This window comes from Cavia porcellus, unplaced genomic scaffold, assembly GCF_034190915.1.
Source record: "Cavia porcellus strain 051 isolate PalLab524CR breed Dunkin Hartley unplaced genomic scaffold, mCavPor4.1 scaffold_9, whole genome shotgun sequence".
Taxonomy (NCBI): Eukaryota; Metazoa; Chordata; class Mammalia; order Rodentia; family Caviidae; genus Cavia; species Cavia porcellus.
Window position 1 is genome coordinate 72,165,459 of NW_026947492.1, and position 25,779 is coordinate 72,191,237.

At 38.1% G+C, this 25,779-nt stretch overlaps 1 protein-coding gene and 1 pseudogene across 2 annotated transcripts in view; one reads left to right on the forward strand and one right to left on the reverse strand.

Annotated features, from left to right (window-relative positions):
• The window catches only part of Syt9 (synaptotagmin 9), a 187,714-nt gene that overhangs the window by 72,193 nt on the left and 89,742 nt on the right, over positions 1-25,779 (forward strand). The window lies entirely within an intron of this gene.
• On the reverse strand, positions 24,227-25,323 carry LOC100724061 (poly(rC)-binding protein 2-like; annotated as a pseudogene).

Sequence of the window (25,779 nt, forward strand, 5' to 3'; positions counted from 1 at the left end):
TATCTGAACCTATAATTAATCTCTTCTAATTTTTTATTCCTCCAAAGAGAGTATGAGTTTTATAAATGTTAACATTCAAATAAAAATTAATCCTCCTGTTATCCTGAGGAAGAACAAAATGGCAATTACTGAGTATAAAACTGATAGCTTAATTAAACCTCTCAGCTACTAGTGCCAGATCGGTAATAATAAATGCGTTTTTGTGGGGGATTTTATCAGTTAACAAGACAGGTAACAGCATCTAGGGGAAGGCCCAAATTTCAGGTAGCCTGGGCTTGGGGGTCTGGAGGAATGTTGGCTGTTGTGCTTGTATGCTTGACATTTGTCACTGGCCCCCAAGCCTGAAGCATTTTAAAACTCACTTTCTTAGTTTCCTGCCTAGGCACTAGTTCAGAGATTTTCTTTGAGACTTATGGTCACCTCATTTAGACTCTGGTTTGGAGAAGATGCCTGTGTTCCTACATGCTAACAGCAAGTCGTGAGGTATCCTTTCTGCTAATACTGATTCTACTTCAGAATAGAGAACAGTACAGAATAAACATTTAATCTTAGTAATTAGCAACTCTTATGTTTCTATCAAAAATTGATTTGTAGACTATTGCCAAGTTTCAATATTCTGTATTGACTGATAGGAGAGTTTCCCTATCCTGACTCTTTATAGGCCACAGACCATTTCTAGACCTGATCGAGGTAGACTCCTGGAACTGTCAATGGTTAGGCATGTATTCTTAGCTGTATGTGCGATGGAAATCAGCCATGGGCTGGTTCTTGAGCCTGCTGATGACTGTCATCATTGTCTGCCTCTTCAGGGTACTGTAGAGGGATCTTTTTCCCAGTGGACCATGTAGATGATACCAGTCAGCTGAGGATTCTTTTGCTCAATTTACATAGAAATCACAAATTGATTAATTGTAACTCTTTTAGTGTTAGCATCCCCACCTTTGAGAGAAAGCAGCTACTGGCAGTCTTCAGAAACTCTTCTTACCACTGGAGATGATGAATACTCTGAGAAATTCTCTATTACTCTCTTTCAATGCTCTACTTACAGTGATCTTTGTGTTTACCAGCCTTAACCACAGGCCTCTCTTGGTGCCAGCAGCCCTTGCTGTTAACAGTTCAAGATATATTACTTGAGACAAAAATCCAGGGGTGCATGATCCCACCACCTGGAGGCTGAGGCAGAAGAATCACCATGAGTTCAAGGCCAACCTGAATTACATAGTGAGATCCTGTCTCAAAAATAAAAATCACAAATGGGCAGGAATATGCCATTGACAAGAAGCTTTAGTAGAATTTATGCTGCAGTAGAAGAGGGACAGTACAGACTGACCTCTGGGGAAGGTTGCAAATAGAGAATGGACATGGGTAAGGGAAGGGACCTTTGTGAATCTGACTGAAGAGAACTCAGAAGGATGGAGTTGTCCAGAGGGCTGTAGAGTAGAGTCGTCTGTGATAAGTCCATGACTGAAGTTTGCTGTAGCCAAAGCATATATCTCCCAGAGTGGCCCACCTCAACGAGTTCAGGAAAGCCATAGAATAAACATACTTTGAAGGCAGTTTGGGCCCCTTTCTCCTATCTCAGAACCATATAGGCAGGAGAAGGTATAAGTATTCAGGGAAGCATCCAGGATGCTTGTTGAGTACAAATGGGCAGGCGTTGAAGTTATTAGTTCCATTCCATTGTTTCATAAGTTACAAGTGATTGTTGTATGATTTTATGCCTGTGTCATATTCAGTGGTGCCTTTCTAGATGGGTAACAACTGGCTGCCGAGTGGAGAAGTAAGAGAGAGAGAGGGGAGTTGTTTTATAGCATTTGTCAATTCATGTGGTGTAAATATTCCCCATGAGCTTATTTCATGTTGCCAGTGAAACTTTATTTTTGAAGATAAAGTTAGCAAAAGATATCCACAGTTAGCTTTCCAAGCTGCTGCAAGTTGATAGCAGCCAGCGTCAGTGTATCACTGTAGTGCTAAAAAAAACTAGACTGCTTCGTTAGCTAGTGCTACAGGCTAAAAAAACTTGGAAAAAGTTAAAGAAAGCCCTTGCTTGCAGCTGCTGGCAGGAAAGCCTGGTTCCTTCTGTAATGCAGACTTGCAGAGAATTTGACCATCACAGATCTGAAGAGCTGTGGGTTAATGAGGATCTGCTCCATCTCACTCTCTTGTGCTCCCTTGGTATATAATCCCCCTGACATCTGGATTATTCAGAGGATTGAGAAGTCGCAGAGCTGTGGAACAGAACACCTGAAGGAAGGAATTAATGAAACCACAAGTCACCTAGCGTGGTTGCCAGGGCAAAGTATTTTATTTTTAGAAGAAGTGCATGACACTTGTATGACCATATTAATGTATGTAGATGGTTTAAAAATTATTACAAAATGAGCATTAGTCAATATAGAACTTAACTAAAGAAAGAAAAATGCTCCGTGTGCCCCCTTTTATCCTTAGAATCCTCTATAAAGGTAATCAATATAATGAATTTGATATACAATTTCATTGCTTTGCCACATAGGATATGTTTCTCAGTTTTACCTATTTTTAAAGTTTATTTGGAAGAAATTACAGTATATGTATTCCTCTTCCATATTATATGTATTAGAAGAATTTATATTATTATATATAACTATAGTTCTTTTTGCAGTGGTGTTTTAACATTTTTACACAGCATAACAATTTATTAATCTGTTCATCTGTTCTCCTGTCACTGGATATTTTTAATTACTTTTTGAATTTCAGAAAATATTGGTATTAAACTTTGCTTTACATGTCTGCTTGTAAATAGATGCAAGAATTTCTCTAGGGTGTACACCTAGGAATCGAATTTCTGAGTCTAAGAAAAGTGTATCTTAGTAAACTAACTAATTTACAATCCTGCCAGCAGTATGTGAGCCCATCTGCCTGTGTTCTCTCCACACATGATAGTGCTAATTATTAGATTTTAAGTCTGATAATTTTCCATAGATTCTTTTGTGTTTTATATACTATTATACAGTTATACAAAGGAGTGATCAAAACATATGGTACATGAGTAAAAAATTATTATAGTGAAAAACATTGCCATTAATCCCTTCAAAATACCTCATCCTCTCAAATACTTATCTTATGGTTCCTACCATCTTCTGAAGTAGTTCTGGGTGGCTGAGTATCTTTATCAGGTATGATCAAAAATACATTCAATACTGCAGCTGAGTGCTATCCAAGGGGAAGCCAGGCTTGTAAAAACACTACAGTTTGTACTCATCCACTTTATTCACTGGACCTGGTACCATTCTGGCTCTTCCTCAGAGTCAGGATGACAGTGAAAGTAAATGTTTTGAATTGATTCAGGACATCAAAGCAGCCTAAACAATGAAACTAAAGTTACTTACTAAAGAGGACTTCCAGAGGTGCTTGAGAAAGTGGGAAGAGGATCAGATAAATGTGTTAGATGCAGGGGGAGGATGTTGAAGGGGATTAATGGCAATATGTTATTTACTGAAATAATCTTTTAAAGTTTAAACGCTCCGTGTATTTTTCATCACACCAAATACCATGCATGAATATTGATCACTCTGTTTCTTCTTTCCTTTTTCATTCTTTTGACTTCTGACTTTATTCTATCATTTTTCCTTAATACCAATACAAACACCAATAGAGTAATCCTTGCCTTTTGTCAAATGTTAAGAAGAATGCACTGAATATTTTACCATGGAGTCGGATATTGGCTATATACTGTTTGAAAACCTGAATGGATGTTGAATTTTATCATGTTTTTTCTGAATCTAGTGACAATGTGTTTTTCTCCTTTTATCTTCTAATATGGTGTATTTTATGGCTATATTTTCTAATTTTGTCGGAAAGCTGTGTTTCTAGGTTACCTGAAAATGTTTATGATGTATTCATTTTTATATATAAGTACATAGCTATACATAAATGTTTATAGGTTTTCATATCAGCTACTTGTTAATATTTTATAAAAGATTTTTGGAACTAAATTTTTGAGTCAAATCAGCTTATAGTTTTATTTCCTTATTCTGTCTTCATCTAGTTCTGTTACCAAAGCCAATCATTAAGATGTGTTATGCAGAGTTCTTTTTCCTATTGTCTTGAAGATTTTATGTAAAATCAAATAAACGTTTCCTTCAGTGTATTGTAAAACATATTCTGCAACTTTCTGAATCAGGTGTTTGTGCTGGAGGAAATTTATTCAATTCATTTGATGGTTATGAGATTATACAAGTTTTCTATTTCTCCAAAGGTTTTGGTGGTTGAGATTTTCCTAGAAATTTGTTTATTTTATCTGTTTCAAATACATTGAAGTCCTTCATAATATATTATTATGTTTTTATTATGTTTTATCTGTGGCCATTTTCTTTTTAACTTAATTAGTATATGGCTCAGTAGTGTTTTACAGATTATTTACTATTTGTTGAAGTTTATTTTATATTCTTCTACACCTCAGTATTTACAAATGTTCTACATGCACTTGAAAAGATGATTATTACCTCAGCATCTTGACTGATACTTTTTTGTCAATCTGTCATTATTTATTGATAAAGCATGCTTTGAAATCTCCTACCTCAATGATAGATTTTCAGTTTCTTTTTAATAGTTCTAGCTACTTTTACTTCATATCTCTTTTATAGCTAGGACCTAAATACTTTTTATATATTTCTGCCTATTTGAACTTTTATCATTATTTGGGTGTCTTTGATTTCCTCAGTAATGCTTTTTGCCTTCGACATGACTTCAGTATTTAGAGTTATAAAACCTTCCTTTTAGATACTTTTGTCATGTATATTTTTCTATTCCCTTACTTACAAATCTCCTGTATTCTTATAATTTAAGAATTGTAAGCAATAGAGGATTTTTAAAAATCCATCCTGAAGCCATTGACTTGTCCATATATCTCTGCCCACTCCACTAGACTAGTTGTGCTTTGAGGACAAAGCCTGGGGCTCTATTCTCAACCTGGGAGATGCACAGTTAAATACTTTCTGAGTGAATGAATGAAATGATTGCTCCGAAATAGTGTGTGTGTCTTTTAAGTTGGAATTCCTGGAAGCAGAGGCTGAGAGATATTATTGTATAAGCGATTTATTGAGGGATTGCTCTCAAATGAACCCTTAAGGAAATATGTGAAGCAGGTGGGCTAGAAAAGAGAGCTAAGAAGACGGGTTTGGGGGTCTGTCCTGGGCTTGTACCCACAGGAATGTCTGGAGCATGAAGCACCACAGAGGGGGAAATTTCCCACACTGAAACAAGACAGATACAAGCTACCTGTGAACACAGAGGGCAGTCATAGTTAAGGAAGTTCCCGTCGGGTGAGGGGAATTCTCTTAGGAAAGATACAGCCATGAGCTGTTAACAGCAACACCCAGAGCAGCTGAGGAATGGGTGCTGCAGCCTGGTCAAGGGAATTGAAGGCAATGCAATACATCCTAATGGTGGGAAAAGGGTTATGATGATAGAGGAGAGATCTTGGCTCACAAGACTTCCCAGATGTAGGAAATGATGGAGAAAGGAGAAGCACCCTTTTACCCCGTTTCTCGCTCTGCACTCTTCTTTCCTAAGCAAGAATTGGCTTGCTGCTTTGGCGTGGATACCACAGGCAGGTGTCTGCATGGCAAGCTGGCTGCTCCTGAGAGGGAGGCAGGGAGCAGAAGTCGGCTTCACTTGAATCCCCCTTGTAGAGTTAAATTAGTCTACAGTTGAATTTACAGTGACAACTGAACTATATTTAAAAAAAAAAAAAACTCATCTATAGATTTGGAACAGCTTAACAGAATTGTCAAGGGCAGCAATTTCATCTTAGAAGAAAAGTGAGACCAGCCAGGTAGAATGTCCCCAGCACTACATTTTAATGATTTTGTACCCGTGGAAACATTACTGTCCAAAACAGCAAGCCAGCTGCCTGACAGCAAGCCTTAGCCCAAGGATTGGCATGTGCTTGCTTAAAAAATGAAATTTGAAAGTTTCGAGAATCAAAGCAGTCTGTGATATTTACAATACGGCCTTGCTGTCCAGTAGCTAAGTGTAGTCTAATTCTGACAGATGGCTCTCCAGGGAAATTTTCCTTCAGATTGGATTATGCTTCCATGCTGAAATGCTCTAATTAAGGAGAGTCTAAATAAACATGGTGGGGGAGTGAAAGGATGGAAAGTAGGCTGTTTCTTAAGAAGCTGCTTCGGAAATTGGCCACGTTGCCATCTTTATCATCCCACCCTCTCACACTCAGCTACGTGAAGAATCTAGGCCACTGCTCTGCTAAAGATGTGGTCGTGCTGGATCAGTGGTCAGCCAGGCTTCATTTCCTGCGGAACCCTGCTTCTGTAGCATGGTGCCCATCTGGGTTTCTTCTTTGTTAGGTGTCTTGAGCTAAAACTGCTAGAATATATGCCTCATTTAAAAGAAGCATGATTACTTTTTAAAAACTCCAGCTGATCTATCAATTCATTGCTAGCCTTCCTTGGTAGTGGCTTTTAAAGTACTTCATACTGAAAGATGCCCTTCCATTGCATTTATCTTCTTTCCTCCCCTTTTTTTGGTGCAGGGTAGTTGAGCCTGTGCTCTACCACTGACCTACACTCATAGCATCCATTGCATTTCCTAATGCTTAGCAATATGAGACCTAAATAACTATGGGAAAAGTATACCTAGCTGTCACATACATGAGGACAGATTTTTTGATTGAGTGGGTTGAGTAAAGTCCAATTTGGAAGTCAGGGAGTGAGTTTTGGGTCTAAAAGTGAGCTCTAGTTCTATCTCTATCATTTATTTAATAAATATTTTTGAGTACTCATTAAATGCCAAGCAGTGCTAGGAATCAAATATATAATAGTCCTTATTCTCTTGGAGCTTATGGTCTCAGGAGACTGAAATGTGGGAAGAAGGCACAGAAATAAACAAGAAATCTCACAGATAATTATTTACATATGATTAGTTCTATGAAAGAGATGGCACATGTTCCAGGTGCACCCAGCCTGTCCTGGTGCATGAAAGGAAGCTTGCAGGACATAACCCTGAAGCTGAGACTAAAAGGTTGAATAGGTGTTTTGCTGCAGAAGGATAAAGACCAGACATAGGAACTAGCATGCAAAGGTCTTGAGGCAGCAAATTTTGGCAAGCTCAGGAGGTGAAAGTACAGGATGATTTAAAAAAAAAGAAGGAGTGTGGGGGAAGGAAACAAAATGGAAGAGAGACTAGAACTCAGTAAGAGGCCAAAATAAATTCTGGGGTTCTTATGAGTAATTTTTGGAAAATTTTAAGTAATGAAGTAACATGAATAGATTTTTCTTCTTAAAAGATCTCTCTGGCTATAGTGCACAGTGGACAAGAGCAGCCTGCGAGGGAAAGGTCAGGCTTTGTAGAAAGTCATGAGAAAGATGGCGTTTCTTACTGAGGTGGTGATCACAGACACAGAGAAAAATGACAGATTCCAGAAAGTTTTTAAAGCAGTTTTATTGAGGAATAATTGGTATACAAAAAACTGCATGTTTGAAGTATACAGCTTGACAGTACTTGACATATGTATACATTTGTAAAACAATTCACCATAATCAAAATAATGAACATATTTTTTACCCTAGAATTTTCCTTATGCCACTTTGTAAACTCCTTTTACATCTCCATCTCTCATCTGCAGGAACTGTTGATCTGTAGTCTGTCTCTACAGATTATGGTGAGGCTTTCTAGACTGTCATATAAATAGGAATCAGACAGCATGCATTTTATTTTATGGCTCCTTTCAGTTAGGATAATTGAAAGTTATTCATGTTGTTATGTACATTAATAGTTTGATACTTTCATTGCTGAATACTATTCCACGGCATACATATACGTGGTGCTTTTTTATCAACTGCCCATGTGCCGAAGAGCATCGGGTTTATTTTCAATTTGGTATATTACAAAGCTACCATGAAAAGGAATTTTTTTGACATGTCTTTATTTCTCTGGCACTATTATCTGGGAATAGGATGGTTAAATCATGTGTTACATTTCTAAATGTAGCACAGATAAATTTCTACTTGTACGGTTACATTTCTATAAGTTACCAATCTGTTTATCAAAATAGCTGTTCATTTTTTAGCAGTGTATGAAGGCATTAGGTATTCTACATTCCCTCTAGCTCTTGGTAGGGTTGGTCATTAATTTTAGATGTTCAAAGAGGTATAAAATGCAATCTTATTTTGGTTTTGAATTTTCCTAGTGACTTATTGATATTGATCATTTTTGTGTGCTTATGTACAATGTCTTTTATCTTTAAAAAGTGTTTTCTCAAATCCTTTGTATTTTCAGTTGTTTTTTCCCCTTTTATTTTACTGTGAGAGTTCTGTGTATATGGTATTCTGGGTATTGGTCATTTATCCAATATATGATGCACTAATGTATTCCCCCAAGGTATGGCATTTATTTTCATTCTCTTAAAATTGTGTTTTGTATAGGAAAAATTCTTAATTTTGCTCAAGTCTGTTTTATCAATTTTGTCTTTATGGACTATGCTTTTTAGTGGTGTGTCAAAAAACTTTGCCTAGCCCAAATTCCTGCTTTTCTTTTCTATATACTATCCAATTATCCTAGCATTTCTTTAAAAAGACTGTATGTACACAATTGCCTTTTGCACTTTCGAAAAAGATCAGTGGATCACATTCATAGGTTTGTTCTGCATCACTCTGTCTCTACTGTAGTAGCACAGTGTATTGATTGTCACTGGTTTTTTAAATTCTGAAATCAGGTAATATTAATGGTCCAATTTTGCCCTACTTTACCAAATTTGTTTTGTTTATTCTGGATCCTTTGCATTTCTGTATGAATTTTATAAAATCATATCTATCTGTATACATTATTTTTTGGAGTTTTGACTAGGATTGCATTGAATATAAAATCAATTGAAAAATTAGAATCTTAAAAATAGTCTTCCCAATCACATCTAATGTATTATCTTTAATTTTCCTCAATAACTGTTTTATAGTACAATACTATAGATCTTGCTGATTGTGTACAATACTAAAGCTTGCTGATTGTGTCTGTTTCTTCTCCCTAGTACTCTGACCTCTAAAATTTCCCTCAGCTGGCCTCTCCAGACTCTCCAGTCTATTTACTCAAATGAGGGCACCATGGGGTTCTGCTTGGGTTCCGTACTGTCTTAGAAACTCTAGGTAGTGAGCTAGGACATCATAGAATTCACTTCACTTTTTTTCTGTCTCTCAGGGATCATATATCTTCATGTCCTGATGTCTAACATCTTGGAAACCATTGTTTTATGTAGTATTTTGTTAAGACTTTTAGTTATTTAAGAGGTAAGAGTAAATTCATTTTTAGTTTTTCATTGTCAGAGGCAATTGATTTTCTGGTTTCCATCTTGAACAACTTAAAGGAAGGTGTTGGTATTTACTGAGATGAAAAACACTGGTGACAAATAGAGTGGAATCTTTTTGGAGTCAGTAAGATCATGTGTTTCATTTTAACATACTCAGTTTGTTCTAACTGGGAAACATTGAAGTATTTTAAAAAATTAAAAGCAGTTGAATATACAGATGTGGAGCTCAAAAACAGCTGGAAGTAGAAATATAAATTTACAAATATACAAATTATATTGTCTATGGTATTTGAATGATAGAGGTTGATGAAGTGGCTCACTAGTAGAAGGTAGGGTGACAAAAGAAGGGGACTGATTTTTTAAGAATATGATGTTTAGAATTTAGGTAGAGACAAGGACCTTAACATATCCTAAAGTGGAATGCCAAAGAAAAGAAAGGAAAATGTTGATTGTATCATGAAACTTAGGAGACAAATGTTAAAGGAACCCGGAGTGTTCGGGTAGATCAAAAGTTGCACTGATGTTAACTAAGAAAGGGCTGAAAATAATCCACTGGATCCTGCAATGTGGAAGTCTTTGGTGACTTTACTAAAGCAATTTTCCATGGAGCCCTTAGGACCAATGAAAGAATGGAGGCAACAGGTTCAAATAGTCCTGTGACACATTTGGTTACAAAGAGGGATGGAACTCAGTGAGGGTTTTTGCAAGACTGAAGGTACCAGATATTTTAAATCCTGGCCAGACACTAGGTGAGAGCCATTGTAGGAAAGCCTACAGATGTGAAAAAGAGGGTGTGCATCAGAGGGAGGCCTCATGGCTGGAAACCCCTTGAGAGGTGAGAGCTAGTGGGATCCAGAACAGAGCAGGTGACTGGCTTTTGATAAGACATTTCACCCCATGTCTCAAGTGGGAAGCTGAGGCCTGATACAAGTGCAAATATATTTAAGGATTGAAAGTGCGAAGTTGAGTGTAGCCCCACCCGATGGCCCTGTCTCCTTAGGGAGGCATGAGACAGGGTTGTGTGCTGAGAGTGAATATAAAATAGTCCTTGCCTTCAGGTCCCTTTGATGTACTGGTCTTGTGATTTTTTTATGAGCAGCTACAAAATGTTACTTTTAAACCTCAGTCTCACTTTTACTGATCTATTTTAAGCTTTAAACTATATTTTAAAAATGTTAGCTTCCTCCTTTACTATGTAATCTGCTAAATTGCAGAAAACTTTAAAAACAGAGTCACTCATAATCCCTCTGTCCAAAAATAACCACTGTTAAAAAGTTTTGATATATCTTCCTGTATAATCTTTGTCCATAGTTCTTAATTTGCAGTTTTTATGTGGTTGTGGCATGATTCTGCAAGCTTCCTTCCCGGAAATTAATGTGTTTATGGGAAGAAGCTGAGCACAGAGGTCTGTGTCCCATAGAACTCTCTCGGCAGGTGGGTGGGTTTCTTTTCTGAATAGCTGGACAGGGCGTGGTTCCTTGCATATTCTTCCCTGCCAGCCAAGCAGCTCCAGATAAGCAAAAGTCACCAGAGTATATCCTTCAAATGAAGTTTGTCTTGCTTTCTCTCATTTTAAAGGCTGATATCACAGTTAGTATATACATGGAAGAGAAGCTAGCACTGGTCAATCAACCAATTCTGCATTCAGTCTTAAGTCAAATTCTTCAAATCAAAGCAAAGCAGCAGGCTGGGAGTTTAGCTCAGTGGCATAAGTGTCTGGTGAGCACAAGGTCATGAGTTTGATCCCTGGTACCAAAAACAAAACAACAACAACAACAAAAAACCAAACAAACAAACAAAAGCAAAGCAGTGTACCAAGGGCCAGACACTAGGAAAGTCTCACATTGAGCTTCAATTTTGGAGCAGCATCTTGGCAATAAAGGATGCTGTGAGTCCTGGAAAAAAGAAGTTTATAGATAAGTGCCCCCATTTAGAACTGGATGGCAGCATGTAGATGGCAGCTCATTCAAAAGATGAGAAGCAAAACTGAAAGGCTTTTGATTTTGCTGTATTGAGACTGGATGGAGAGTTCAGTTAAGGGAGAGCTTGAGGAAATGGTCTAAGGCCCAATAAAACATTTATTCTTTCAACAGACAAGTTCAGTGTGAGGCACACTGAAGCCGATAGAAGCAGAAAGAGAAACCACAGGCTGTCAGGGGGCTAGATCTGTGGCATTCATACAAGAAACAATTCCAAGAAGAGCATCTCGCCTGTAGCTACATTTATTCTCCTTTTTATTCTGAAGGAGTGGGGGAAGGAGTATTTATAATTTCCTAATAAAGGACTTTTCCCAACACCTGGGTTTTATACTGAGTGAAGCTTTTAAATTAAAAGGATTTTTTTCTTCCTTGAAGTAGTCCCTCAGCAGGTGGTGAAGTGTTTAATAATTATAGTTTAAATGCATCCTCATTTAAAAAGGGGGGGGGGACCTCCCTCTTCAAATACATACACAGTTCCAGGAAGCCACCTGAGAATCTTGTGTTGGCCCCTGCACCAACTCTACCACTCTCCCCAGTCTCTATTAATCTGTTCCCAAAAAGAAATGTCACCAGATGGCCCTGCAAATGTCACCAGGCCATCAGCATGGCTTCACTCAAAACAAGGAAGCATTAGAGAGTCGACTCCATAGCTCATTATCTTCATTTCAGATTAGTTTGAGATCCTTTCTGGACACAAAGTGCTTTCTTAACAGAGTAGGATGGGTAACCAGAGCCACAGTTCTGCTGCTATTAAATAATACTGTTTAATATTTACAGGAGGAAGTTCCCCCTGACTCATAGATCCTGAAGAATTCCTCTCTTGTTAGCATTTAATGCCAGATTTTACTGCCCTCTGCTTCATGAACTGCATACTCCCTCAGCATTCTCAATATCTTGTGCTATTTTTAGCATTTAATCCCTTCCAGGTATCAGAGCTATCAGAACTCCTTTTTAAAAAACAGAAGAAAATTCTTCTTCATTTTCACATTATGGATAGGTGATTTTTTAGGAATTCAACTGACCCTTTAAAGAAATAGATTTTTCTTCTACTGTCTTTTAAATTTCATGCCCAACCGTGGGCCCCATGGCTCTGTTCCATGTATATTTCAATTCTAGCAGTTATAGAAGTAGCCTTGTTTGACTGATCCTGAGGAAGTTGGAGTGTCAAAGCTGGAGGCAGGAGTACTGCTAGGTTCTGTCAGATGGGCCACACATCCTAATTTGAGTTTGAATTCCCTATACCTTTTGGGGAGTAGCTCTCAAAGGGTCAGAAAATTCAGAAGTGAGTTTTGCATAGAAAACTTCAAGTGGGCCCTTGCCTACTGTTAGCACCATTAACTCCCCTTCTTGCAGGTTGGAAACTTCTACAAGGATTCCCAGAGACTGAGGGAAAGGAAAATTGTCTAAAAACTCTCCAATAGGATGCAAAAGAGATGTAAACAGAGAAGATCCCAAGCGCCAGAACACAGGGTACCTAGCAGCCCTCCAGGTGTATTGTGGCTTAGAGCTAGAATGACCCCAAAAATTGCACATTCAGAAGTGGGGCCTGGCTGGATAGAATCAGTCACTGAAAGTGGAACTTGAGTGCATTCTGGTCACTATTCCTCCCCACTGCCTCTTCCTGCTTCCTAGTTGTTATGCAGGGAACACTTTTGCTCTGTAATACCCTCCTGCCATATCATTTCTACTTTGGAGTGAGCAAACCAAGTACGAGTCCACTGAAACTGTGAGCCAAAATGAACTTCTTTAAGTTGCAGGTGTCAGGTATTTTGTCCTAGCAATGGAAAAACTAATGCAAGAGGATAGCTCCTCTTTTAGAAGAGGTTCCAGGTAATAGAAGTTAGGCTTCCTAAGCTTCCTACAGCCCTGTAAAACTGCCAACATCTGTCCTAACAAGTTTTCATCTCTCGCCATCCCTGTACAAAACTTATCATCAAATTAGTCAAAGAACATCGCACTCAGGTTTATCCCTTTGTCCTGGAGTGCCTGTTGGGCAGAATTGCCGCCCTTTCTGAAGGATGAAGTGGATCAAGAGCCTGCATACTTCCTCTGAGCCAGACTCCAGTTTTACTGCTTCTATTCCCCGTCAACTATCACAAACATGAAGTGGGTATCATGTTCATTATACGTGAAGAGAAATTGAGGTACAGAGGGAATCATTATTTAACTAAGGTAATACAAGTAGGTGGGGGTAAGAAAAAGATAGAATGTAAATCTATTCTAAGTCTATGCACCAAAAGCCAGGCTTCATCCCACCTCCACTATACTACTCTTCAAAAGATCTGTCTTTGTATAAAAATATGCTGCCAAAAGTGCCCTTATGAACTCTAGAATAAAAATGAGTTCATATCGCAATTTGAATCCAGCACATTTATGAGAACCACTTGTATTTCACTGTTTTCATTATATTCCTGTGAGGTCACTCATGCCGATAGGACCCACCCACAGTGGTATACCTCTAAACTAGCTGTGCTGAATTGCAAATACATCATAGCTGCATAAGAAACAGGCTGGCCAAACAGATTTCCAGATAGGGTACTAAGACATTGAGGTGGAGAAAACTATTAATCAGTATTTCTTTCTGGGAAAATATTACCTGAAGTTGGAAGTAATACTTTAATAAACCAATTAAGGCAAGTAATGGTGTTTCCACATAGCTTCGCTTACAATGAATTCTCACTAATATGACTCGTGAGGATGTAGCTGCAGTCAACCACAAGCTTTGAGCTTGAGCTATTTGGGTGATGAAGGAGAGACTAGCACTGTACCCAGAAGCCCCTCTGCTTTATGCAGCAGAGCAATTAATATCTCTTGTAGTAGATATTGAGTAGATATTTAAATTCAGTTTGAAAGATGGCCAAAGTCATCTCCTGTCTGAGTTGCTCATATGCATTTGTCTATGTTGCAGGTCACAAATTTTCATCACCTCTTTCCAATCCTTTAGGCCCCTTCTTTCTTATGGATGCAGAATCTAAAATACAGTCTGTGACCTGACTGACTTCCTCTCTCCTCTCTTATCCCAAGGCTGTGGCTCACTCCCTTCTGTCTCTTTCAGATCTAGTCTTCTCTCCTTAGTGCTCATGGCCTTAGCTCCTCCTTTTGTTTATGACATTGCTACTGCTGCCACTATCAACTTTCAGCCTGTCACCAGATGATATGAGGTAGAGAACAATATAAGTTTTGAATAGGGGATAAAACAACAGTTTACAATGGACTCCTAATCCTGACTCTATCATCAATTATCATTATATTTGTGATAGTTATTTATGGAATAAAGTCAGCTATGGGGTAGCAGTTTGGTAATAACATCCATGATTTTCGTGATCTAATGTTTTTTGCCTTTAAATGGATATTTTAAAATGCCTTACTTTTATATAAATACCTAGGGCTTTTAAGGGTTTTTTTTCTTTTTTTTTTTCCTCCTTAAAAAATAATAAATAGCATATATTGCTTATTTCTTAATTGTTAAATATCATGGACTTTGCAGAGGAAACAAACTAAAAGCTTAACAGCTCCCAAAATCCTTATATAAGCAAAGTATAATTTGTGTAATCTGTCTTTTGTTTGGGGGTGGTGGTTGTATTTTCAAAAGTCTGCTGTCTGCTAATTGACCAGGGATATGGCTAACCAGGGTCAAGCTCCCACAGTCAGTGCAAAATGTCTCCAAGGTTTTAGGCGGCCTCTCCCATAGCAGCCACCTATTGCACGAGGTAGTGGGAATGCTGGCCTACTTTTGAAAGCAACTTCTGAGTTCTGAGCTGCCTGTGTGTAAGCTGTGTATGTCCAACTAAAGCCCCAGACTGCTCGTTCCCTGCCCAGAGCCTTACCCTGTCATCATTGATTTTATGGGAGAAAGAAAGCATTTCCTTTTGTAAACACCATCCCAGTGTCTTCAATAAGATGATGTAATGGGATTAATGATGCACTTTCCAGAATACTCATCGATTGTGAAGATGGAAGTAGAAACTTGAGATGAGACGAAGCTGTGTTTTGTCAACATTTTACTGCTCCAGTAAGCAGTGTATTCTTACACAAACAGTGTGCTTTCTTGAAATATAGGCTGGTATTTGAATACACAGGCCTTGCTGTCTATTTTACAAGCATTACCAGACCCTCAGGCATGAGAGTAAGAAGAATAAAGGAAGCAATAATGAGTAACTAACCAATCTATTCCAGAGCTTGCTGTATGGATGACCTGGTGGTGATTGGTTTGTGAATGCTTTTTCTAGGAAATAAACTGCATGGGAGTAGTGAGGACAGGGTGGGCTATGACTGAGCAAAATGACTCTCAGATAGTGCTTTTCCATGCAGGTTTACATTTGTCCTCAGCTTGAGCAGGGATGAATGGTGGAAACTGTGTGGTTATTTGGCCAAATGGCTCAACAGACAACTGATCACACCTCAAGAGTTTGGGAAGTATCTGTTTTTGAAGTACATGAGACTTTGCCCATGGGAGAGCAGTATCTGCCTCAAGCCAGCTTCTAACTCTCAAAAGAAATGGGCTTTTTCTTTCCTGGAAAAGCATAGGTATATATAATATAGAATCTCAGGAGTTTCTATACAGCTGTTATTTAGGCACATACAGCTGTTATCTAGCAAGTCAGCTGGGTTTGTACAGCTGCATTGAATATCTCTACTGGGATTGACAGTGGTTTATGTAGACTCATCAGGAAGTCATGAAGGGGACATTCAATACAGACACCAAACAGTGAACTTTATTAAACACTCATTCACCTTTTATCCCTAGGTGACAATAAGATCTAGAGATCTGTAGTTTAAAATTTGAAAACTATGGTATTTCTAACTGGTTATGATCTGAATAAAAAAAAAAAAACGCTACACATTAAGGTGAATGTTGATGCTATTTAAAAAGTAATCAGTGAGTCAACTAACCTGTGATGTTGCTCCATCTTATGGGAACAATATAAAATACTGTTATACTTTTCCCTTAAAATTGTCAGAAAAGATAAGACATACGTATGAAACAGTAAAGTAGTGATATAGAGCATGATGTATACAAATATACCTAATATGCAGAGAATCCTGTGAGATAGGAACAGGAAAAAGGCATTGTGGAAGGCAGTTTTGTTCTGGGCCCTGAAGGATTTGGCTGGACAGATTGATCTCTTAAGTTGGAATAAGAGAATGGAATACATTGGGATGCAAAAATAAAATATTAAGATTTCTGCTTATATTTTCTTATCTTTGTTCTTTCTGTTTTTGTATATATTTATTTTACATAACCTGCTAGAATTTTAAACATGTATATATTTTATAAATATATATACACACATATATGTGTGTGTGAGTATATATATATATATATATATATATATGTATGTATGTATATTCCAAAAATTTTTGAAATACACATGCCAACTATAAATTACTTTCCTCTCAGTTCCAAATGCGTCTATCATTACTTACTCTGGAAAAGCCAAAGCAGGCCCTATTTTAGTCACTCTCCCATTTCTGAGAAACAATACCTAATACCCACACTTAAAGGAAGAGAAGTTTATTTTGGCTCACATTTTGTAGGAAATTCACTCTGTGCTTGGCTGGCTCCAGTGTAAGAAGGTCATGGTAGAAGGAAGCTGCTCATATCATGGCAGCCAAGGGAGTAAAAGGAGTGACTCAGGAGGGAGGTCAATCCTTCAAGGCAGAGCCAGGAGACTTGCTTCTTCCCACCTTAGTTTACCTCCTAATTGCAAGCAAGTTAGCTATGATTAGCTGTGGGCTAACCTACTGATAAGTATAGCACTGGCCTGATCTATTCATCAAGATGGAGGAAATTGTTAATCAGTATTTCTTTCTGGAAAAACATTACTTTTCAAAAACATAAGGCTTTGGGGAAACAGTTTGGATCCTAACCATAAAAGGATCTTAAAATATTTTTTCCTTTCATACCTGGAACAGTGAGTTGACCGAGGCTACCAGAAAGGCATTGCAAGAGGAAGATTATTTTTCTCCTAAGCTTGGTGAGCCCTCGTTGGGCTTCTTGAGGGAGGCTTAGCTTCTCTAACAATTGCAGTCGGCCAGCTGTGTCAATACTAAGCTCCACAACTCACGTGGCCTGCCCTGTGCCCAGCCCCTGCAGCCACAGCAATCAGGGCAATCAAAAGCATCCAGTGGCCAGCAGCTTCCTCTAGGACCCCTTTGGGAGGTTTTGTTTCAGAGTGTCTCTGCTGAGATGTGTGTTCCCATGAAGAGCTTTTCCTGACACCTAACAGACAGATTTCTGGCACGTGCCAGAGGCCACATTTCCAGTAAATTCTATGGGTACCATACTGCAGAGACTTCTCTGCCATTCAGCAAGTTCTGATTGTGCCCAACAAGATGAGGGTCTCAGCTTTGAGGCGAGGAGGGCCTCTTGCTGGAGTGATTTCTCCAAGCCCCAGGAATGACAGCCGTTCCTGTGCTCTTTAGTGTTCTCCTTGCTTTTTGCCAGCCAATTCCTCATTCATCTCATTTTCTGTTACAGTTAATGATTCTTTATGTTAAACTTTCCCTGTCCAAATTACTAGACAGTTTCTCTCTCCTAAATAACCCCAGACTGATTCAAAGCACTTCTGTCAATAAAATAGTTTTGAGTGTGGACTGCCAATACATCTAGATTTTCTTATCAATTATATTCATGTATTGTTTTATTATCATGAACCTATTAAGACATACAGAATTTAGTGAGACAAACAGAATATTTTAACTGCCTTATTGATAATAATTGCGTTTTATGGTCTTTAGCAAATAGCTCAAGCAACAATATTGAAAGTATATATGGTTAATCATCAATGATATTAAATAAATATCTCCATTTCAACTAATGCTTTTAGTTGAGATTGAGTGAAGGTGACAGCATCTATCTTCATATTAACTACAAGTAGATTTAATATTTACAATAACAAAGAGCAGTTGATTTCCTCACTGTATTACAGAATACCACATTGCTCACCTCTAAGACACATGTGCCATCTATGGCCATCTCTGATCTATGTTGCTTCCTTGTTACCGTTCTAGTCCATTCACTCTACTGCCACTATGGTGACCTGCATAGAAAATCTATCACTGTCTTGGTTAAACACTTTGTTGGCTCTCTATCACTCTTGTGATAAAACACAAAACTTACCCATAGACCATTTTGGGCTGGCCATCATCTTGAAAACATGCATGTCTTAGTTCATGTTGATTCTGATGTCTAAGCCCCAGAAAGACCAACTTGTGTCTTCTTTCTCACTCACATCACTTATCTTCTTACTCTACAAACATACCCAACATAAGGAACATATTCTGAGGGATCCACACCAGAGCTTTTCTACTGGAACCCAGGTCATGGACTTGGAATTTATTCTGACTCATAACCCTTTCTCAGTGCTGAAGAGCTGTTAAGTTGAATGATTTGAGGTTCTTCTTCCCCATATTCTTAGCACAGTGCTCTTCAAGCTTCTCATAGGCTGGACCCACCGTGACGCTTTATAATTTGTTGTCAGCAGTATAGGTGCCAAACTTCGGCAGGGTCAGCTGAACTATATCCTTCATCTTTCTTTGTATACCCACCGAGACAGCATTGCACTTAGTAACACTCTCCCCGGATGCCTCTCCCTCTAATTACTATGGTCACCGTTTATCCGTATGGTCATCATTTCTCATAAACATAATAAATCTGTGTTTATCAAAGGAGTTTATATAGAAAGCAAATCAATTATTCTTTGGACTATTGCCTGTCATAGAGTAAGCATCTTAATAGACATTACTATCTTTTTAAGGTCCACGACCAAGATAAAAGTGTATTTCTATGGGTTTTCTCTCTGCTACTTTTCTCACACTTTCCCATACCTGACACTACCTGAAACCTGAGAAGTTAATATGCTCTTTTCTGCCATCAGACTGCTTGGTTGGCAGATGTCCTAGCTGGCACCTGTGTGCTGGCTAAGGATACACTTGTGCTCAGGTGATCTACAGATATACTGAGGTTTCCCATTAGCTTTCTGGGAAATCAGGTGAACTCCTTCATCTCTAGTTCACTTCTTTACCTTGCTGGTTTATCTGCTATCGTGATTAATGTTTCTGTGTCTGCTACAAAACAATGTAATAGGGAAGCACTGCAAAGAAATTAGTTTTTGTTCTTTATCTCTTGTCCCTTCTGTTAATCTTTCTGGCCACCCACTCAAATCTCACGTTTACATTACATCTTTCCCTGATTTCCTTAGCCAGAAGGAAGATCTGATACAGGTTAGCCTACCTTCTTCCATATTCTACTGCAGTTAATGCCTGACCCTTTAATTGGGCAGCTAAATAGACACTCAGCTACTGCCTTGGGATAGCTCTTATATACTGTTAATGAGTTTTAAAATGGAGATCAAAAAGTGAGGTTGATGGAATTGGCCTTAGAGATCACCTTGTCAAATGGACAGAGGAGAGCAGCCTTCTCAAAGTTAAGTGGATCGTGTCCATTGTCACTTCCAGCTGAATTTAAGAGTTCCAGGATTCTCATAGCTAGTCAACAATTGTGCTGTTTTTTCACATCAGATCTTCTCTCCCAGTTATACCAGGAGTTGCTTAGGGTCCCAGGTTTTATCCTGATTGTCTTGTGTTTTCTACAATAAACCAAGCCCAGAGTCCTGCACTAATTGGGAGCTTATGAAACCTTTTCTTATTTTGGTAATTCTCAAGATTTTCCCTCGGCTTTCATTTGGGAATATACTTACCTCATTTCAGAGAGACAGTAGATTCTCTTTTGTTTATCACCTGAGAGAACAGACAGTGTGCTTGAGTCTGTCCAGGAGCTGAGATTGGTCTCTGTATTTAAGGTCAACACATGGAAATGAGCCCATCAAAAGGTGGAGGAACTAGTTCCAAGAGCTAACTGCCTGAATAGATCCCAATTACAGTCCTAACACAGCAGGAAACACTGATGAGTTTACCAGTGACACTTAAAAATTTGAGCTATTTTTATAGTTCTTGAAGTTTGATTCTTTGACTTTCAGCATCTCGATTGTCCCTTGGGTAAAATGTCTACTTCGGTATTTCAGTGCAGTAAAATAAAAGCAGTTGCAAATAAAAACAGTTGCACCTTTGACAGCCTTTGCATTGTGCAGGGGGACTCTCCTTTTTCTGCCAACTTTCCTTTGACTACTTGTAATCCAATCCCTTAGGGAGGGAAGAGTAGAGGACACCAGGCAGCACATCACTCCTCTGTGCTCACCTGATGCTCCTGTCTCCCCATGATTTAATCACCCAAATTGACTTGGGAGCATTTGAAATAATAGCAAAACCAATTTTTGACTTTGTGAATTCTTTAGAGACATCTGTCACATTTCAAAGTGAATGTAGTTTAAAGGAATTGTAACCATCAGTGATTCAAGCTCCACTTAGCTTGAATTATTTGAATTATTTGATGAATTATTTGGTGAATAGTTATTCACTTTATTTTCTATTAGTAAACACTTTGTTATTTGCAGTATTAGGTATATGCACTTCCATACTTTCCACCGTTCCATGTTGAACGACTTCCATGTGTCAAGCACAGGGCTGCAGTGTCCCAGGTTCTTTACCTTTATGGTGGTTCAACCAGGAGGAAGGCAGATATTTAACAAATAATTACACAAGTTATTATTTAATTAAGATAGTGAGAAGTGCTACAAGAAAGTTCGTCTACTCTGGTGAGTTATTTTTATTTAAATTGCATTGAATTTGTGTATTAATTTGACCATAATTGACATCTTAATAACATTGATTTTCTTCTATTCATAGAAATTAATTTATTTCACCATTGATTTAGATACTTGTTAATTCATTCAAAAATGTTTATTGGACCATAATATGTGCTAGACATTATTTCAGATGCTATTATGTGGCAAAGAATAAAAGGAGAAAAAGTACTGGCTTTGAGGACTTTACATTCTAGTGAAAGAAAAAATATGTACACACACATACATGCATGCATATAATGTTAGGGATGGTAAGTGTTATGAAGAAGAAAAATTAGTGGAAAGAGATAAAGAATGACAATTAGATAAATATCATTTTATAAAGGGTGTTTTTATGCCATTCGATATTTTCCCCTTAATATCTTTTATAATTTTTATAGATTTATCTTTCAGTACATTTGTAGTATTAGTATTAAAGTTGTCTCCTTTTAAAATTATATTTTCTGGTGTGGTGAATAAAAATCATATTGATTTTTGAATGTTGATCTTATATCTAACATACTTTTGTGTTTGTCTATTAAATTAGTTTTCAGGTTCTTTTTATATTGTCATTTTTAACAAAATACAATTTTATTTCTCTCCAGTTCTCCTGCCTACTGTTATTTTTCTTATCTGGTAAATCATTAGATCCTCTAATACAATTTTGTATAGAGTGGTCCAAAGAAATATTCTTGTCTTTTTCTTAAAGTAACAATTTCCAATTTTTACCACTAAATAAGATGTATTCGGTGAACGTTTCATCTTTTATCAGTGTCTTGGTCATTTTTTTCTCATTGCTGAGACAAAATATCCAACACTCAAGGTTAAAGGAAGAAAGGTTTATTTAGCTCACAGTTTGTAGAGGTTTCAGTTCATAATCAGCTGGCTCCAAGGCAGGGCAGTGCAGCAGAGGCACCAAAGTTCATGGCAGCAGCAGATACCAAAAGCAACAGAAGCAAAAAGGAGCAAAAGGGACCAAAAGCCTCTTTCCCTTATATTGATGCAGGTTGCCCACCCTAGGGCAGGTGCAGCACTCACGCTGCCAATTCCAACGCTAGACAATAAACCAATCACAAACTCTAGATCCAGTGACCTTCGAAAGGTCTGCCACCCATCACCCTGAATGAAGGTTTGAGGGGACATCCAGACATATACCATAACAATGAGACTAAAGGTTTATAAAGATTCATATCAAATATTTGGTAATATATTGGTAACATTCATGGATGAATTATGAACTTTTACTAAGTGATGTTTTTAACTTATTTAGAAAATAATACTGTCTTCCATTTCTATCACATATGTGGTAGAATATGGTATTCAGTTATTGAAAAATCATCCTTGAAAGTTGGCAGTGAACTTTATTTTGTTCATGATATATTATTATTTCATAATTGGCTTTTTGGCTTGCTTATAATTTAGCATTTTGTAGGAATATTCATAAAGGTAATTAGCCTATAACTCCCCTGTTTTCTATTGTCCATATCTGGTTATGATTTCAAGATCATACTAGCTTCATAAAATGAATTGGAGAAAATTCCTTTGTAAAGGAATCAAATTCTCCAGGAAAATTTGTATAACAGAGAATGTTGGTTACTTAACCTTTCAATGCCTGGTGACCTGTGGATGTTTGGAACCCCTATAACAATGAAACACAATGAAATGTACCCTCTTCAAATTCTTGTGTCTTGAATTTTTCTAGGTAATATTAATTTCATACAAAAATTTTTAAAATTTCAGTGTTTGGCATAGAAAGGTAAACTTAGCTGTAAAGTCCTCTTTTTTTAAGGGATTTTTTGAGGTAGGTTTTAGATGGTGGGCTTGATTGATTTAATAGAAATTGTTTTGTTTGTTTTGTTACAGGTTGTCTATTTTTGATTCAGAAGCTGGTAACTTCATTTTATTTTTTTCAAATTTCTTGGCAAAAGTTGGGTAATAGTATTCTTTAACATTTCTGTTCTTGATGGCACAGCACTTGCCTGGCAAGTGCGAAGTTGTTAGTTCAATTCCCAGTACCAAAAAATAAATTTCTGAAAGTTTCCAATATATTCACCTTATTGCTTGCTAATTTTGTCAAGGATTTAATGAAATTGTTAGAGCTTTTCAAAGAAACAATTTTCTCTGTTTTCAATATTATTCTCTTCTGTTTTGTTTTTTGCTTCTGCTTTTTGGAGTCTTAGTAACTTTTTTTGTACTTTTTATTTTGAAAAGAATACAAATAAATAACATAAAAACAGAATAAAGCCAATATAAAAAAACAATGAATGCAATACAGGACTTCAAAACAAGGTAATAGTAAATCCCAAATGGCTACCATAATATACCTTGCTATCATTGAGATAGCTGCTCATGCCATCAGATATAATAAAATCAAACAAGACAAAACAATAAAATCTAACCAAATAAAACAATGAAAATGATACAGGACTGCAAAACAAGAAAATAGGGAATTAACAATGGCTACCACCATCAGCAGGAAATCCCCCATAGATGTTACATTGTGTATCATTGTCCTATGAATAGATTATTAGACTACAGGCTTGAGGCCTACAAATTCAGTGAAACACTGAACACTGCAAGCACATCACAGCCTGTGTTTCTCCAAATCAGCCGGTTTCTTAAGTGGGGGTAGGTGGGGACCTTGGCTCTTCTTGTCTCCCAGCCCATGTGCCAGAAGGGTTTGGTGTCTAGTTCTCCTCCCAGTGGCCCACACATGGCTGATTCACAGGGAGGGCTAGTCTTCTTGTTGGCTTCTTTATCTCCTCCCCTGCAGTCCACAAATGCCACCAACTCGTGGGAAAAAGCTGATACTGGATTCTCCCTGCATGGCCCACACATGGCACCAACTTGCAGGAAGCACTTGGCTTTTTGTTGGCTTCTTGTTTTCCTTCTTTCCTGCAGTCCATGAATGACACTGACTCACAGGAAAGAGTTGGTGTCTGGTTCTCCTGTCAGTGGCCCATACATGGCACCCAGTCTTAGTAACTTTTTGATGTAGTCTTTCATTGTATTCTACAAGTCAAATTGAAAGTTTCTAAGTAGCTTCTGATTTCAATAATAATCGCTTTTCTCAATTAGTATTTAGAAATATGTTTTTAAATTTTATTTTTATTTAAGGAATTAAAATGCTTTAATTAAAAAATCACAAGTGGATGATAAAGTGTATAGAAACTGGAAATTTACAAACTATTTTAAAACCTGAATCGCTGACTGTTCAGAAACTACACAGATGGGTGATGGTGAACAGCAGAAAGAGTTATGGATGAATCCGCATTGTTCTAGCTGCTCCCTCTGCCACCCTTCTCTGAGAAAAGCCTGACATTGATTAGATATTGAGCCAGGCTAATGCTGGCAGCAGATCCAGTGATGGTAACATGCCTATCAGTAGGTTCTTCTACTGGGTTCGCAATTTTGATCTGCGCCCCAGACATCTGATCGATCTCATTAATTTTGGTGCCTTGATGGCCAACTATGCGGCCAATCAAATCATTTGGAATGTTGAGTTCGTGAGAAGTAGTCTGAGCAGAGACATCCAAACCTGCCCAATAGCCTTTCACCTCTGGAGAGCTGGATTCAAAGCCACTGAATCCAGTATTGCCATGTGTCATGGGAATATGAGACTGTTGCATTGTCAACAAGTGCAGCTTGGTCAAATCTAGCTGTGGAATGGCATACTGTCCTTGAATGATATAGGCCTGTAGAGGTGGTCCCTCAAGGTCAGGGTTGAGTCACATGGACAGGATGGTGTGGGGAAAGCTTGCACCTGTCTTGGCCACCTACTAAGATGACTGGAGAACTTGTTGGCTTGGGCTGGTATGGGATGGTCATGACCTTCATGGGTGGGGGGACTAGGAGAGAGTCTCCAACATGACCATGTAGATCTGTTTGACATACTCAATGATGGATTGCACGATACCAGCAATAGTGATGGCCCATTCAGTTGAGTTGGGGAGCATGTCTCCTGCCACTTGGACCTGAGCCCTTGAAGTCTTTCATATTTCCTTGATCTTGCAACTGTCTTTTCCAGTGAGAGAGCCACAATTACTAGCAGGGACCACCAGCCTTAGAGTGACTGGGAGACTACTGGCAGCTGTGCTATTAGTCATAGAGTTGCTGATGTCCTCTTCCAGTTTGTCAGTGATAACAGCAAAGGCTTTGAAGATGGCATTAGTGGGTCCAGCCAAAGTGATAATTCACTCAGGACAATTCCCTTTTGAAATGCTGATACATACACCACTCTCCTCAGGCATCTTTTTAGCTGACTGTCCTTTCTTTCCTATGATACCACCAACTTCTTTTCCATGCTAAGTAGCAGAATGGTGAGAGTGACATTTAATCCCCCTTGAATTACACCGGTGTCCATGTCAAGTATTATGGGCTTTTTGAGTAGTCAAGGCTTTGGTCACTGGTAGGATCAGAGCCAAAAGCTGCAAGGTGGGGAGGGTTTAAGGGACAATAGGGGCAGGAAGGTAGGGGGGGCCCTGTGGACTGGAAGAGAAGGAAGCAGGTGTGGAGGAGGAGGACAAAAGGGAAAAGAGATCCCAGGGCAGGTGAAGGGTATCAAAGGGCGGCCAGGAGAGGGCAGAGGCTGCAGCTATTCTGGCTGCTGTCTTGCTAGTCTGGGCATTTTAAAATTTTTAAATTTGTGGGTTTGTTTGATTTTTTTTTTTTTTTTGTCTTTGATACTCATTGCATTTTGGTCTCTGAATATTGTCTGAAAAATGTTAAAATTTTTGGTTTACTGGAACTTGCTTTGTATTCGTATATGTGGTCAGTTTTTGTAACCATTTCATGATTCTTTAACAAGAATGTCTTTTCT